This window comes from Sciurus carolinensis (genome assembly GCF_902686445.1).
Source record: "Sciurus carolinensis chromosome 14 unlocalized genomic scaffold, mSciCar1.2 SUPER_4_x, whole genome shotgun sequence".
In the NCBI taxonomy this organism is placed as follows: Eukaryota; Metazoa; Chordata; class Mammalia; order Rodentia; family Sciuridae; genus Sciurus; species Sciurus carolinensis.
In genome coordinates this window covers 53,580-68,682 of record NW_025920103.1, presented here as the reverse complement: position 1 = coordinate 68,682, position 15,103 = coordinate 53,580, and the positions used below count along the sequence as shown (strand labels likewise).

At 37.9% G+C, this 15,103-nt stretch overlaps 1 pseudogene; it reads left to right on the top strand.

Annotated features, from left to right (window-relative positions):
- Positions 1-217: 217 nt before the first annotated feature.
- The window catches only part of LOC124973059 (mothers against decapentaplegic homolog 1-like), a 33,881-nt pseudogene continuing 18,995 nt past the window's right edge, over positions 218-15,103 (top strand).

The window sequence follows — 15,103 nt, the reverse complement described above, 5'->3', positions numbered from 1 at the left end:
GATTCTAAACATTTTCCCCTTTTTTTTCTTTCCTAGGTGCTGACTTTGGATTATGTTTTAGAACAGCAGGAATAGTGATTTCTACACATCATGACTGCTAACTAAGAAGCTACAGAGAGTCCCATGTAAATAAACTGTGATCTCCTTTGCTGCCCCTTTACATGGGGAGAACCCTGTATTTCACCACATCCAGGAGTGTATATCCAGCACCGTCATTATGAGTGTGACGAGTTTGTTTTCCTTCACAAGTCCAGCCGTGAAGAGATTTCTTGCATGGAAACAGTGTGACATAGAAGAAAAAACGGTCAGAGAAGACTTTTGCTGCGTTGGTGAAAAAACTGAAGAAGAAGAAGGGAGCCTTGGAGGAGCTGGAGAAGTCCCTGAGCTGCCCCAGGCAGCCCAGTCACTGTGTCACCAGCCCTCGCCTGCTGGACAGCAGGCTGCAGGTCTCCAACTGGATGGCACTGCCTCATATCATTTGCTGCCATATGTGGTGCTGGCCAGATCTTCAGAGCCACCATGAGTGGAAGCCTATGGTGTGCTGCAAGTTTCCTTTTGGCTTCAAGTAGAAGGAAGTCTGCATCAATCCCTACCAAAGCCCTGGTGAGTGTGTCTTTCTGTGTTGATCACTTTATGTGCCAAGCAACAGATTCATAGTCTTAGAAACAACAGAATTTCTGTCTTTGGTTGTCATTCCAAAGTATCGAGGCAACTTGTGTGCATGTGTTTGTGTCAGAGAAAGACAATGTGAGCCCGAGTGTTAGTTCACTGGCTCTCTCACTGAAACAAACACCTGACATGATCAACTTGTAAGGAGAGAAGGTCTGTTTGGTTCATAGTTTAAGAAGTTTCAGTTCATGATCAGTTGGATTCCTTGCTTTTGGGCCTGTGGCGAGGCAGTGCATCATGTTGTGGCATGCATGGCAGATCAAAGCTGCTCTTGTGTACGGAAGCTGGGTTTCCACTCTGCCCCTCAAGGGCATGCCCTCAAGGACTGGAAGAACTTCAGTAGGCCCACCTTTTAAAGGTCCCACCATCTGCCAGTAATGCCACTTGGGAACAGCATTTAACATGTGGCCTTTGGGGTGCATTCCAAATCCAAACCATAGCAACCCATCACTGTTCCATACATTTTAACAGCTTAGAATTCTTTAATCAGCTCTGTTGGAAACAGGTTGTGACAATTGTCACTGCAGTACCAGTACCACTAATTTTTATTAAATGTTGCATTTCTGGAATTATTTTTTGTTTCACTTTGTTCTATACATTTCTGTAGACAAATTTAGCTATGAAATATATAACAAGAGGAGAAAACTAGGAAATAATATGCTATTTCTTGCCATTGATGTACACAGGGGAAGTACATCATGGTGGCAGTTGGGACCTACCACTTTGTCCATGAGAGTAGCATTTATCATCGTCTCTAGTGGAGGATATGAAGGAATTAGGCTGTGACATCATTTGTTACTATTGTAAGATATTCCTAGTTTTTATATGTGTGTTTCTTTTTGGAGGTAAAGAATATACAGCTGACCTTCCATACCTGAGGATTCTGCAATTATATGTAGAACCTGCTGGGGATTGAAAATATTCAGAAAAAAATACATCTCTACTGAACACATTTAGATAATTTTCTTTCCATTATTCTCTAAACAGTAGAGTATAACAACTATCTGCGTAGCATTTGCATTGTATTAGGATTTATAAGAGATTCAGAGATGATTTACAGTGTGGAGGAGGATCTATGTAAGTTATATGCAAGTCCTACACCATTTTATATAAGGGACTTGAGCATCCACAGATTTTAGAATCTGAGGAGAATCCTGGCACCAGTCTCCTATGGACAGATGACTATCTTTATAGTTTTATTTTATTTTTTAATTTTTTAAAAAAAATTTCCAGACTGTATTTTGATTAATTGTACACAAATGGGGTACAAATTTTCATTTCTCTGGTTGTACACTATGTATATTCACACCATTCAGGTAATCATACATATTCATAGGGTAATATTGTTGGTCCCATTCTGCTATCTTTCCCTTCTCCCACACCCTCCACTACTCTCATTTCCCCCTACAAAATCCAAAGTTTATCTACTCTTCTCTTACATCACATCCTACCCCAAGCCCCATTATATATCAATATCCACTTCTCAGAGAAAATATTTGGCCTTTGGATTTTTGGGATTGGCTTATATCACTTTGCATAATATTCTCCAACTCCATCCATTTACCTGCAAATGCCGTGATTTTATTCTTCTTTATGGTAATATTCCATTGTGTATATATACCACAGTTTCTTTATGCATTCATCCATTGAAGGACATCTAGATTGGTTCCATAATCTGGCTACTGTGATTTGAGCTTCTGTAAACATTGATGTGGCTGCATTACTGTAGTATGCTGATTTTAAGTACTTTGGGTATTAACCTAGGAGTGGGATAACTGTGTCAAATGGTGGGTCCATTCCAGATTTTCTGAGGAATCTATGTACTGCTTTCTAGAGTAGCTGCACCAATTTGCAACTCCATCAGCATGGATGAGTGTGCCTTTTTACCCACATCCACACCAACACTTATCACTGCTTATGTTCATGGTAATAATCATTCTAATTGAAATAAGATGAACTATGAGGGTGTTTTTGATTTGCATTTAACTGATTGATAGAGAGGTTGGACACTCTTTCATATATTTGTTTATTATTTATATATCTTCTGTGAAGTGCCCGACAGTTCCTTAGCCCATTTACTGATTGGGTTCTTTGTATTTTTGGTATAATGCTTTTTAAGCTCTTTATAAATTTTGGAGATTAGTGCTCTGTCTGAAGTGTGTGTGGAAAAAGATTTCCTCTCTTGACATTATTAATTGTTTCTTTCCTGAGAAAAAGCCTGTTACTTTGAATCAATCCCATTTAGTGATTCTTGCTTTCATTTCTTGTGCTCTGGGGGTCTTGTTAAGGAAGTCTGTTCCTAAGCCAACATGAAGAAGATTTGGGCCTACTGTTTCTTCTATTTGGTGAAAGGTCTCCAGTCTAATACCTAGGTCCTTGATCCATTTTGAGTTGAGTTTTCTGCAGGGTGAGAGAGAGGGGTTTAATTTGATTTTACTGCATAGGGATTTCCACACTATTTGTTGAAGAGTCTATCTTTTCTTCATTGTAAGTTTTTGGCACCTTTGTCTAGTATGAGATAATTGTATTTATGTGGGTTTGTCTCTGTGTCTTCTATTCTGTACCATTGGTCTGCCTCTCTGTTTTGGTGCCAATAACATGCTGTTTTTGTTACTATTGCTCTATATTACAGTTTGTGTATTGTGATACCTCCTGCATCACTCTTCCTGCTGAGGACTGTTTTTTATTCTGGGTCTCTTATTTTTCCAGGTGAATTTCATGATTGCTTTCTCTATTTCAATGAGGTACATCATTGGCATTTTAAATGAAATTCAATTGAATCTGTATAGCACTTTTGGTAGGATGGCCATTTTGACAATGTTAATTCTGTCTATCCGAGAACATAGGAAATCTTTCCATCTTTTAAGGTGTTCTTTAATTTCTTTCTTTAGAGTTCTGTAATTTTTATTATAGACATCTCTCACCTCATTTGTTAGACTGATTCCAAATTATTTTATTTTGTTTACGGCTATTGTGAATGGAGTAGTTTTCCTAATTTCTCTTTCAGAGGATTCATCACTTTTGAATAGAAATGCATTAGATTTATGCATGTTGATTTTATATCCTACTACTGTGCTGAATTCATTATTCTAGAAGTTTTCTGGTGGGGTGTTTTGGATCCTCTAAATATAGAATCATGCCATCAGCAAATAGTGATAGTTTGTGTTCTTATTTTCCTATTTATATCCTTTTAATTTCTTTGGTCTGTCTGACTTGCTAGTGTTTCAAAGACAGTTTTGAATAGAAATGGTGAAAGAGGGAATCCCTGTCATTTTGGTTTTTAGAGGGAATGCTTTCAGTTTTTCTCCATTTAAAATGATGTTGGCCACGGGCTTAGCATACATCCCCTTTACAATGTTGAGGTATGTTCCTACTGTCCTTATCTTTTCTAGATTTTTGAGGATAAGGGTTGCTGTATTTTACTACAGTCTTTTTCTGCACCTAATGAAATAATCATATGATTCTTAATTTTAAGTCTATTGATGTAATGAATTACATTTATTGATTTCTGGGTGTTGATCCAACCTTGCATCCCCAGATCAACCATAGTTGGTCATGGTACACTATCTTCTTAATATGTTTTTGTATGCAATTTGCCAGAGTTTTGTTAAGGGTTTTTGCATCTATGTTCATCAGGGATATTTTTCTGAAGTTTTCTTTTCTTGATGGGACTTTGTCTGGTTTTGGTATCAGGGTGATACAAGCTTCATAGAATGAATTTGGAAGGGTTTCCTGCTTTTCTATTCCATGGAATACTTTGAGGAATATTGATATTATTTCTTCTTTGAAGTTCTTGTAAAATTCAGCTGAGAATCATCTGGCCCCATACTTTTCTTGGTTCATAGGCTTTTGCTGACTTCTTCTATTGCATTGCTTGAAATTGATCCACTGAAATTGTGTCTGTCCTCCTGAGTTTGGGAGGATCATGTGTCTCTAGAAATTTGTTGATGTCTTTGAGATTTTCTATTCTGTTGGAATACAGATTTTCAAAATAGCTTCTAATTCTATGATGCATTTCAGTGGTGTCTGTCATGATATTTCCTTTTTCATCTCGAATTTTAGTAATTTGAGTTTTCTCTCATTAGTGTGGCTAAGGGTTTATATCAATTTTGTTTACTTTTTCAAAGAACCTACTTTGGTTTTCTCAATTTTTTGAATTGTTTCTTTGTTTCAGTTTCATTGATTTCAGCTCTGATTTTAATCATTTCCTGTCTTATACTACTTTTGGTGTTTTTGTTTTCTTTTTCTAGGGCTTTGAGATGTAATGTTAGGTCATTTATTTGTTGACTTTTTATTCTTTTATTGAATGTGCTCCATGCAAAGAATTTTCCACTTTGTACTGGTTTCATAGTGTCTTAGAGATTTTGATATGTTGTATTGTTGTTCTTGTTTACTTCTAAGAATCTTTTATCTCCTCCCTGATGACTTATATTATCTATGCTTCATTCAGTAGCATATTATTTAGTCTCCACTTATTGGAGTAGTTTCTTTTTTCATTATATCATTGATTTCTAATTTCTTTCCATTATGATCTGATAGAATACAAGGTAGTATGTTTGTTTTTTATCATTTACTAAGGGCTGCTTTGTACTATAATATATGGTCTATTTTAGAGAAGGATCTATACACTGCTGAGAAGAAAGTATTTTCACTCATTGGTTGGAACATTCTATATATGTCTGCTAAGTCTAAATTATTGATTGTGTTATTGAGTTCTATGGTTTCCTTAACCAGTCTTTGGAAGATATATCCAGTGGTGAGAGTGATGTGTTAAAGTCACCTATTATCATTGTGTTGTGGTCTCTTTGGTTCCTGGAATTGAGAAGGATTTGTTTGATGTATGTTGATACTCCATTGTTTGGGGAATAAATATTTATGATTGTTATGTCTTGCTGGTTTAAATTTCCCTTAAGCAGTAAGAAATTTATCCCTCTGACTAACTTTGACATGACATTTACCTTATCTGATACAAGGATAGACAACTCTGCTATATTTTCCCCCATCCTTTTTAACCTTTTGTCTGCAGATGTCTTTTCCTATGTGATGAGTCTCTTGAGGGTGGCATATTGCCAAGTCTTTTTTTAATACAATCTTCAGTCTGTGTCTTTTGATTATTGAGTTTAGGCCATTAATATTCAGGGTTATAATTGAGATGATTTATATTCCTGGCCATTTTGGCTTATTTTTGGTTTTGAACTCAGCTTGGTTTCTCCTTTGATTAGCATTTCCTTTAGGGTAGTTCCTCCCTTTGCTGACTTACATTGTTGTTCTTCATTTCCACCTCATGAAATATTTTGCTGAGAATGTTCTGAGTACAGGCTTTTTATTTATAAATTCTTTTAACTTTTGTTTATCATGGAAGGATTTTATTTTGTCATTAAATTTGAAGTTTAGTTTTTCTGGGTAAAAGATTCTTGGTTGATATCCATGTTCTTTTAGACCTTGATTTATGTTGTTTCTGGGTCCTTTTAGCTTTTAGGGTCTTGCCTGAACAATCTGCTGTTATCTGTATTGGTTTCCTCCTATATGTAAACTGGTGCATTTCTCTTGCAGCCTTTAAAATTCTATCTTTATTTTGGATGTTAGGCATTTTCATTATAATGTATCTTGGTGCAGATCTGTTGTAATTTTGTACATTTGGTGTTCTGTAAGCTTCTTGTGTATGATTTTTCATTTCATTCTTCAGTTTTTGTAAATTTTCTGATATTATTTTATTGAATAGGATATTCATTCCTTTGGTTTGTATCTCTATGCCTTCCTCAATTCCAAAAATTTTTAAATTTGGAAGTTTTATGATAGTCCATAATTCTTGGAGGTTCTCTTCATTATTTCTTACCATTGTCTCTGTTTGGTCAACTTTATTTTCAAGATTAAATATTTTGTATTCATTTTCTGAGGTTCTTCTTCAAAGTGATCTAGTCTGTTGGTGATGATTTCTATTGAGTTTTTAATTTGGTTTATTGTTTCCTTCTGTAAAGGTTTTTTTTTTCTTCATAATTTCTATCTCTTTGTTGAAATGATCTTTTGCTTCCTACATTTGCTCTTTTATCTGTGTATTGGAGCCTGAATTTGCTCTCTTATCTCATCCTTTGCTTTACAGATCATTTTAATTATGTACATTCTGAACTCCTTTTTCTGACATTTCTTCTACCATGATATCATTGGATTCTATTAATATAGCATCTTGGTTCATTTAGGGTACTTTCTTCCCTTGTTTCTTCATGTTGTTCATGTTCCTTCCCTCTAGCAGTTCAGATCTCAGGTATTGCAGTTTCCCTCCTATAGGCTTATGGTGACCCTGCAAGTTTCCAATACCTCACCTGACAGTGAGCTTATAGTCTCCATCAGGTGTCTCAGGATGTGAGCTTCCCCACCTAAAGATGGTGGCTTATGCTTTGGGGATAATCCAAGATGGCTGTACCAGTTTCTGAATGCATTGGTAGATGGGTGTGGAGTCTCTGTGGGGTGTGGGTGGGCCAGCATCCTGGAGAAGCTCTGACTCTCTTTTTATAGTTTTGCCCTCAAGTTAGAATCCATGTTCTGGACAATTGGGTCAATCAAAAGAGATTTGATATTGAAGCATTTAAGTATCTCATTGTCAGATTGGGGCCAGTTTTGGTGATGGAATAAATGTTAATAGCTAATGTTCAGGAATGGTTCCTAAAGATGAATGTAGAATCAGAGGGTTCCCCTCCTAGAATTCCTGACCCTGAGATAGTTGGTAATCTGTTTTTACAAGTACTTCAGGTATTGCTGGCATAGTCATTGGATTGGTGTTTGGAAATTAATGAGCCAAATCATTTAATAATGTGATTTTTCAGATAAAAGGTATTAAAAATATTGTTTTTAAAAAAGTATATAAAAAGTATTTAAAAATAGGGAATAATTTATAAACTCCTTTGTATTTACCACCCTGTTTGATAACAGTCTACACACAAATGAAACCCTTGTCCTTGTTTCTCTGACCACTACTCTGAATTTGATTTTTATCATTCTTGTGCATATTTTGTACTGTTATATGTGTGAATCGATGACAACATACACTATTATGTTGTATGCTTTAGAATGCTATATAATACTAGCATTTCCCTTTGCAACAACTTATTATGTTCATTCAAAATTATATTTTTGTGATTCTAGATGATATGTTTTAGGATTAACTTGTCTGATACTGTGACAAACCCACTGGATACTTATTGAAATTCCATTGATACCATCCTGGAAAGATTGACATAATTAGGCTCTGAAGCATATTATTATTTAATAATCTTTACGTTTTCTTCACATCTTCTCATCGATGTATTTCTAGGTGGCCATTTTTATCATGTCTTTGGAAGTTGCATTGTTACAGTTGTTCTATGCTAAGAAGGCAGTTGCTTTTTTCCAACCTTGCCAAATTCTCCCTATTAGTTCAAATGTAGATGTTCTTTACTGCTCGTTATGCCAGATATGCTGGCATTAAAAAAAATCACAAAGATTAACATAGAATCAAATGGTCCTCTTTAGTTAGGAGTTAAAATGTAGCTAAGAGTTTTAGTGAATGAAAAGCAGGGTATAAGTAAGATGTGCAAATATTTAGGTCAATGTGTTTTGATTCCTATGGTGACTTTCCAGGCTACTGAGGGAATATTTTAGTCATGCACATGTAATGAAACTGAGACCCTCATAGATTAAGTGACCTGTGTGTCAGTCATGTGTAAAGGAGAGCTGTTTTGACCAGAAAAGTGTTCTGAAGTCAGAATCCACTACTGGAAAGCATTGGGTGTGTGCCCTACCCACTACCTGGTCCCAGCCTCCAGCTTTCAGCGAGCACTACAGGAGGTGGTTGCCTCCCTCCTGTTGGTCACCCTTGGGTTCTCTGTGCTGTAGGATACAGGTAGGATTCAGTCACCCTCCTGTTCCCCAGTCTTGCTGGAGCTCTGCAAAGACTGTCCTGCCTTCCATCCTAGGTTCCTTTCTTGCTATTCATGCCTGTGTACTGTGTTCTTTAAGGACACATGGTGCACTTTTCCTCTGCCTTCACACCTCCCTCCTCCCTGTCTGTTCAGCTCACTCTGTCCTTGGCATCTGACCTTAATGGATGTCAGTTTCTTGGTCAGCCTCTTAATACCTTCTCTGCAGCCCAGGTAGGTCATGCCTGTGTCACAGAAGCTTGGGTTTTCTCCTAGTGCTCTGCACTACTGGGATCACCCTTGGACTTCTCCATAAGACAGTGATTAAAGCCTCATGAGGGTGGAGGCCATGACAACATCTCTATTTTCAGTGACTTGCATTGTTCAATAGATGTTTACTGTAAAATGAAAATGCTGGTTCTGACTTGTCTGTATGGTCATTTGCCCATCTTTTTAGAGATGAATTTACTGTTCATCTACATTGTTTTACCATTTACTGCCCTCCTTTGGATATTTCAGTGCTGATGAAGATTAAAAGTAAAAATGATACTGAGATAATTTTGTTACTCTTAGTAATTTACATGCTATAATAAAAGGTTTGATAAGGAGAAGGTGGGAAACTTACTAAAATAGGCATTTTGTGACTCTGCAAATGTTATTTCAGCTTCTCTTTACCTAAAAGTTTTGGGAGCCATGCATAAAACAGTTCTAGAAGTTTTTGAGACTGAGGCTTAGATCTATTTAATTTGAACATATCAAGATTTTCCTTTGTCATATTAGTCCCTGGCGTGAAACTTGGAACAGATGACTTTTTTCCTAGAGACTGCTGTAAAATAGCCCCTGTACCTGTTTGTTAGAAGCTAGGCTAGATCCACCCCTTCCTCTCCTGGAGCACACCTGGGTATTATTTTTGTAAAACAGGAAAAAGGGAGTGTGGAATTCTAAGCTGCAAATGTACTACTCTACAATGAAATTACTTGAAAACCTATTTTGAACAGGAGTATAGCAATTTAAGCATAACATACTTAGCTTATTAGTCTCTCAAACTTGTTTTCTGGAGAGTTCCCAGCAACTCTTAAGAAAAACCCAACAGAAATCTTGACTATCTGGAAAATTTATAGTAGTAATTTTCAAATTGTGGTCTGCTTACTGATAGCAGTAGCATCATCACAGAATGTGTTAAAAATGCATATTTTTAAATCAATACATAATATTTATATATCTTTTTATACAATGTGATGTTTCCATACATGTGTACATTGTGGAAAAATCAAGCCCTAATTAACATGTCCATCACTTCCCATCATTGTCATTTTTTGTAGTGAGATTTAAAATCCACTTGATTATTGATTTGAAATGTATGTTATTAACTGTGGTTGCTATGCTGTGCAGATCACAGGACTGTTTTTCCTGTGTAAAGGAAACTCTCTTCTTTACCTGTCCCCTCTTCAGCCTCTGGTACCCTCCACTGCTTTCTCCCTCCTTACCTTCGACTTTCTGAGATGCCACAGGTGAATCATGCAGTAGTCATGCTTTCCTGTGACTCTGATGTCCCCTGCCTGAGTGTCCAGGCAAGGCATCAGACCCAGCTGCCTGGACGAGGTTGTCTAGTATTGAAAAGAGATACTATAGAGTTGGTCATGCAGCATTTTGAATTTTGTGTGTTTGGAGACAAGTATAAAATTGACTTGTTTTTTCCATATTTTTCCTTCTGCCTGTATTCATTAAGATTAGTGTGCTGATGTTATAAGACATCTTCAGGTGGGTAGGAAAGTGGGGGAGAAAGACAAACATGGTTTTTAAATTTGTCTCAAATGCAAGTTTTACCATTGTTCTTTTGGGTATTTTTGCCCTCAGTTTCTTTGACCAAAAAATTTTATATTGATTTAAGCAATTGTAGTTTTTCCTCAACTTATGCCATTTATTTTGTTGCAAATAAAGTAGTGTAAAATAGTCATGTGGGGAAACTGAGTTATGGAAACACTTTGCAGAGGCTTAGATTCATAGCTGTTAGTAACAATGGTGGAGCATGAGGAGTGGTGTGGTGGAAAGGTGCCCCTTTGACCATTACTGACAAATACATCTTAGGGAAAGTAGAAAATGTTAGGCATTTTGTTTACCATGTGTGTGGACACTTGGAGGACACAGAATGTCCCAGGAGCATGTGAAGACCCTGATCCTGGCAGGTGGCAGGTGGCTGTTCTCCTGGGCTTTAACTAGCTTTGGGGACCAAGGCTACTTCTTAGTGGTTTAATTAAATGGAGGTTTTCTTTTTCTTTAACAAAGTAAATGCCAGTGATGGTTAACTGAGTCATCTGACTTTGTATTGTTGCTATCTGCTGCTACTAAGGTGTCTTACTGGAGACTTCCTAGCATTGGCCTTTTTTAATATTTTCCACATGGTTCTTAACCATTGTCATTTGCACTTTGAACTTAATCAGCTCAAAACACTGTACTAAGTCTGAGCTTCACATTGTGTAAATTCAATTTCCATCTTTATAGTAACACCCTGTAGTTGGTGTCCAGGTGCCTTTCTTTTTAACATGATAGCTTCCAGCTGTTTAAAATTACTATAAACCTGACAGCCTCCTCACCTGTAGACTGACTGCAGGTTTTGATTTTGATACTTCAGTCACCCTGAAATTCATTTCTTGGCAAATTTAATCTTGAAGACAAAGTCTTAAAATTATAGAAAGGGAGAACAGATTGTTTGTTGACTGGGGTAGGAGAAGGAAGTGGGTGTGGCTGAAAGGGATGGACTGAGGGCAGACTTCTCTGTTTCAGTGGCATTGTTCAGATTGTGGTGTAAGGTGAGCTGTTTCTCCCTTCTCACAATGGCATGTGAGTGTGGTTACTCAATTTAAAAAGATGACGTTACATGAAAAGGCAGATAGTTCAACTCACAACTCAGCCACCTGAGCTTTTCCTTATGAAAGCTCGTACCTTTATGTTGGTGCAGAACACATTCAGCAAAACTACTTCTAATTTTTGGTTTTGATATTTTCCTTTGCTGGTGATGTGCAGTAGGATACACTCCTGGTTCTGGACAGTGCATAGGGCCTCAGCTCCCAGTTGACCACATGGTCATGGGGGAGACACTTCTAACACTCTGCAGGGTCTGTGTTGCTGAGCTAGGATGTTAGGTTAGGTTAGGATATTAAATGCATTTCCAAACCCAAGGGTTGATGGTCTCTGTGTGCATTTGGAGGGTAGGGAGAAATGTTGACTTTTCCATAAAGCTTGAGTACTGGAAGCTCAGGGTCTGATTGTTGATATTGTAAATGAGATTGCAGCCTGTGTTCATTAAAAGTATTTTGAAAATTTGGGATTGATTAGCATTAATTGTAAAAATTAAAATGAGGTATGTGTTTACATATGTCACAATTTCTCTTTATTCAGACATTCATACCACACAGATGATGCCTCAGGAACTGTGCCTGCTTAAGGAAGCCTGGCATGTGTCTCCAGCAGTGTGCTTAGTTGAATAACAAAGGTGCACCTCACTTATAAGCCTGAGGGCACCAACAAAACTCTCTGTTCTCACACAGCTAGATTTGTGTATTCCAGCCTATATGGTAGTGTTCATGTGTATATATTTTGCTGTACCAAGAATTTAAATCAGTTTATAGGTAGGTAGGAGATAGAAGGTAGAAAAGTGTTATTAATGAAGTAGACCAAGGAAAACAAATGGAAATAAAAAGGTTGACTAAGGAAAGTGGGAAGATTTGGGCTCCTTACAGCTAATGGGCTATTGATAGATTCCTATGTGCAGTTGACCCTCTGCATTGACTGCTGATTGAAAAATTTTGAAAATACCTGTGTCTGCCCTGACTGTACGCTATGGTTAACACTTTATGATACTAAAGGTCTATGTGTTAAAGACTAGGTCTCCATGTCACTCTTCTTGGGAGGTGCTAGAGCCTTTAAGATGTGGGCCTAGTGGGATGACTTCAGGTCATTCAGGTCATTCCCCTTCCATGCCCTTGAAGGAGATCCTGGGATGTCTCTCTCCTCACTCACTCTGACTGGCTCCTCAGGTGGGCTCTGTTCTTCCCTGCACTTCCACCTCAACAAATCTAACACTTGTTAGATCCTGGTGTTGACTAGTTTGAACAGCCACAGACTCACCTCTCCTCACTTGGTGTGATCCAGAGTCCATGGCTTGGCAGCTCTTCCCTGTATTTGGAAGGTAGACTGAGAAACCTTGCTGCTTGCCCATTCCTTCCTCATAATCTTGATTGCCCTCCTGTGACCCTTAGCCTGAAGTCAGACTTCAAAGCTCCAGTGCAGTTCTGAGGTCATCAAACTGCTATAGGCCAGAAGTAACCATAAACTTCCTCCATAAAAGAGAGTCTGGAAATGTGTTCCCTGGACTAAATAAAAAGATTTAGGTCAAAGATGGACTGGCAGTTTTTCCCCCAGTTCTTTAAATGGTACATTTATGCTCTGGAATCTGAGCAAGTGTTCTGAATGGAAGCTCACATTTATTTTCTGCCACAGCACTGCCTCAGGCTAGGGCAACTCTGCAGGAGATGCTGCAATTCTGAGTTCACTCTCACAGGAAGCCACCCATATCTTAGGAGGTTGCAGCCTGGTGCCTGTAGTCAACAATAACTTCACTGCTTACTGTCTGCCCACATCTCTGGAGATGCACTTGGAATAAGGCAAAAGAAGAGTACATCTTTATGAGGGGTGTATGGGCAGCTTCTTCTAAATTAAAAATAAATGTACATGGATGCACGCATATAATACATATGTACATGTATGTGTGTGTGTGGATGGTGGTATAGTGGAGATATATATATATAGTATAGTGATATATATATATATATATATATATATATATATATATCTCCATAACAGTGAAACTGGCCTTGTATAGTTGTTTATATTTCTCTATCATCATAAAGGATATATGTCCTATCTCACTCCATATTTATTCCATATAAATTTATGTGTGTGCCTGTGTATACACACACATATATGCAGACATATACACACATGTCCTGTTTCAGTATCATCATTGATACATGTGTGTGGGGGGCACGTATAGTAATGCCTTCTTGAAACACCAAGTGACTAAAACAGGTCATATATGTAGACAGCCAGTTGTAGCAGTCAGTGATATTTTTTCTGTGAGCACCTGGAACTTTCCCCAGTGGATGGTGGTATAGTGGATAGACTTTTCATTTAAGATAGTCAAGTTAGAATATGGCTGGGGATAAATGTTTTTGGAATGTAAACCCTGTGGCTATGAACTAGGAAAAAGTACAGCTAATTTTAAAGTGAGGTATTAAAAGGCAAATGATTGGGCAGTTCTTGAGGCCAGCTAGAAGGAGAGGTCCCTGGCCAAATCTGAGATGGTTTGATCAGCAGAATAATTAACAACAGAGTAGATCACTAGTAGTAACTGGAAGAGGAATCCAAGGACCCTGCTGATGTAAATCAGTGGGGGAGCTTGTGTGTAGTAGAGGGCAGATTGCCAGCTGTGAATGTGGAATAAAGTTCTTGAAGAAATTCAGGACAGATGAGGCCAGTAAATGGAGATACTATTTCCCTTTAGTAGTAGGGTGTTTCAACACTCCATTCCTTTTTTAAAGGGGATTCTTAAAATTCAAATTAACCAGTGGCTCAGCTTTTCCTAAAAGGGAAGTCTCATTCTTTGAAGTTACCAGGTAGGAGTGACCTCATGGCACTGAGATAATAGTACTCTAAGAAGCTGGAGATAGTTCCAGAAAAGTCATCATCCTCATATGCCTGTTTCCCATAAGAGAGGAATAGCTTCAAAGCAGAAAGAATTAGTATGAGGAAGGTGTTCCACACCCTCTCTTCCTTACTAGTTCTGATCTGAGTCAGGCCAAGTTGGCAAATCCTGGTTCTTTAGGTTAGTTAATCTCTCACCCAGGAACTAAGAATTGCACACAGAAAGTGCTTCAGCACTTTTTTTTTGGGTAGTCTGGATGCTTCTTCTTTCCTTTCCCCGCCATAGAAAACAGATATATTGCCAAAATGATAGGAGTAGCATGGGGGGAGGGTCACCCAGGTAAGCTGCAGCATCACCCTTCAGGATTCTAGCAGGAAGAGGTGCCTGGCCTGTTAGCCCAGTAGACCTTGCATCCATGTGTCCTTCTCTAGCACACTCTTACTTCTTCCCAAGCTGGCAGCTCTTCCAGACCCATCTCTTTCCTGAATTTCATCCATCATTGCTAATATTTAGGATAACCACATTATTTATTGACCAAGCTGGGGCACTTTTGGGATTGACAATGGTCCTCTACAGATAACAGGTACAGAATGGGACTGCTCCAGACAAACATCCTATTTAAAAATGTCTTCATATGGCACAAATCAGGTTTCTATAATGATTCATGTATTGTGGAGCATCAGGGAGATATGTACTTGTTGTCATGGAACTTATTAACCTAGAGTGGACTTTTTCCTTTAAATGAGTGGCCTTAACTTTAATTTGTCCAGAAACATTCTGGAATTTATTCTGTTTATTCATGATTTAAACAGACCACAAAGAATATAGCAGTGCTGAG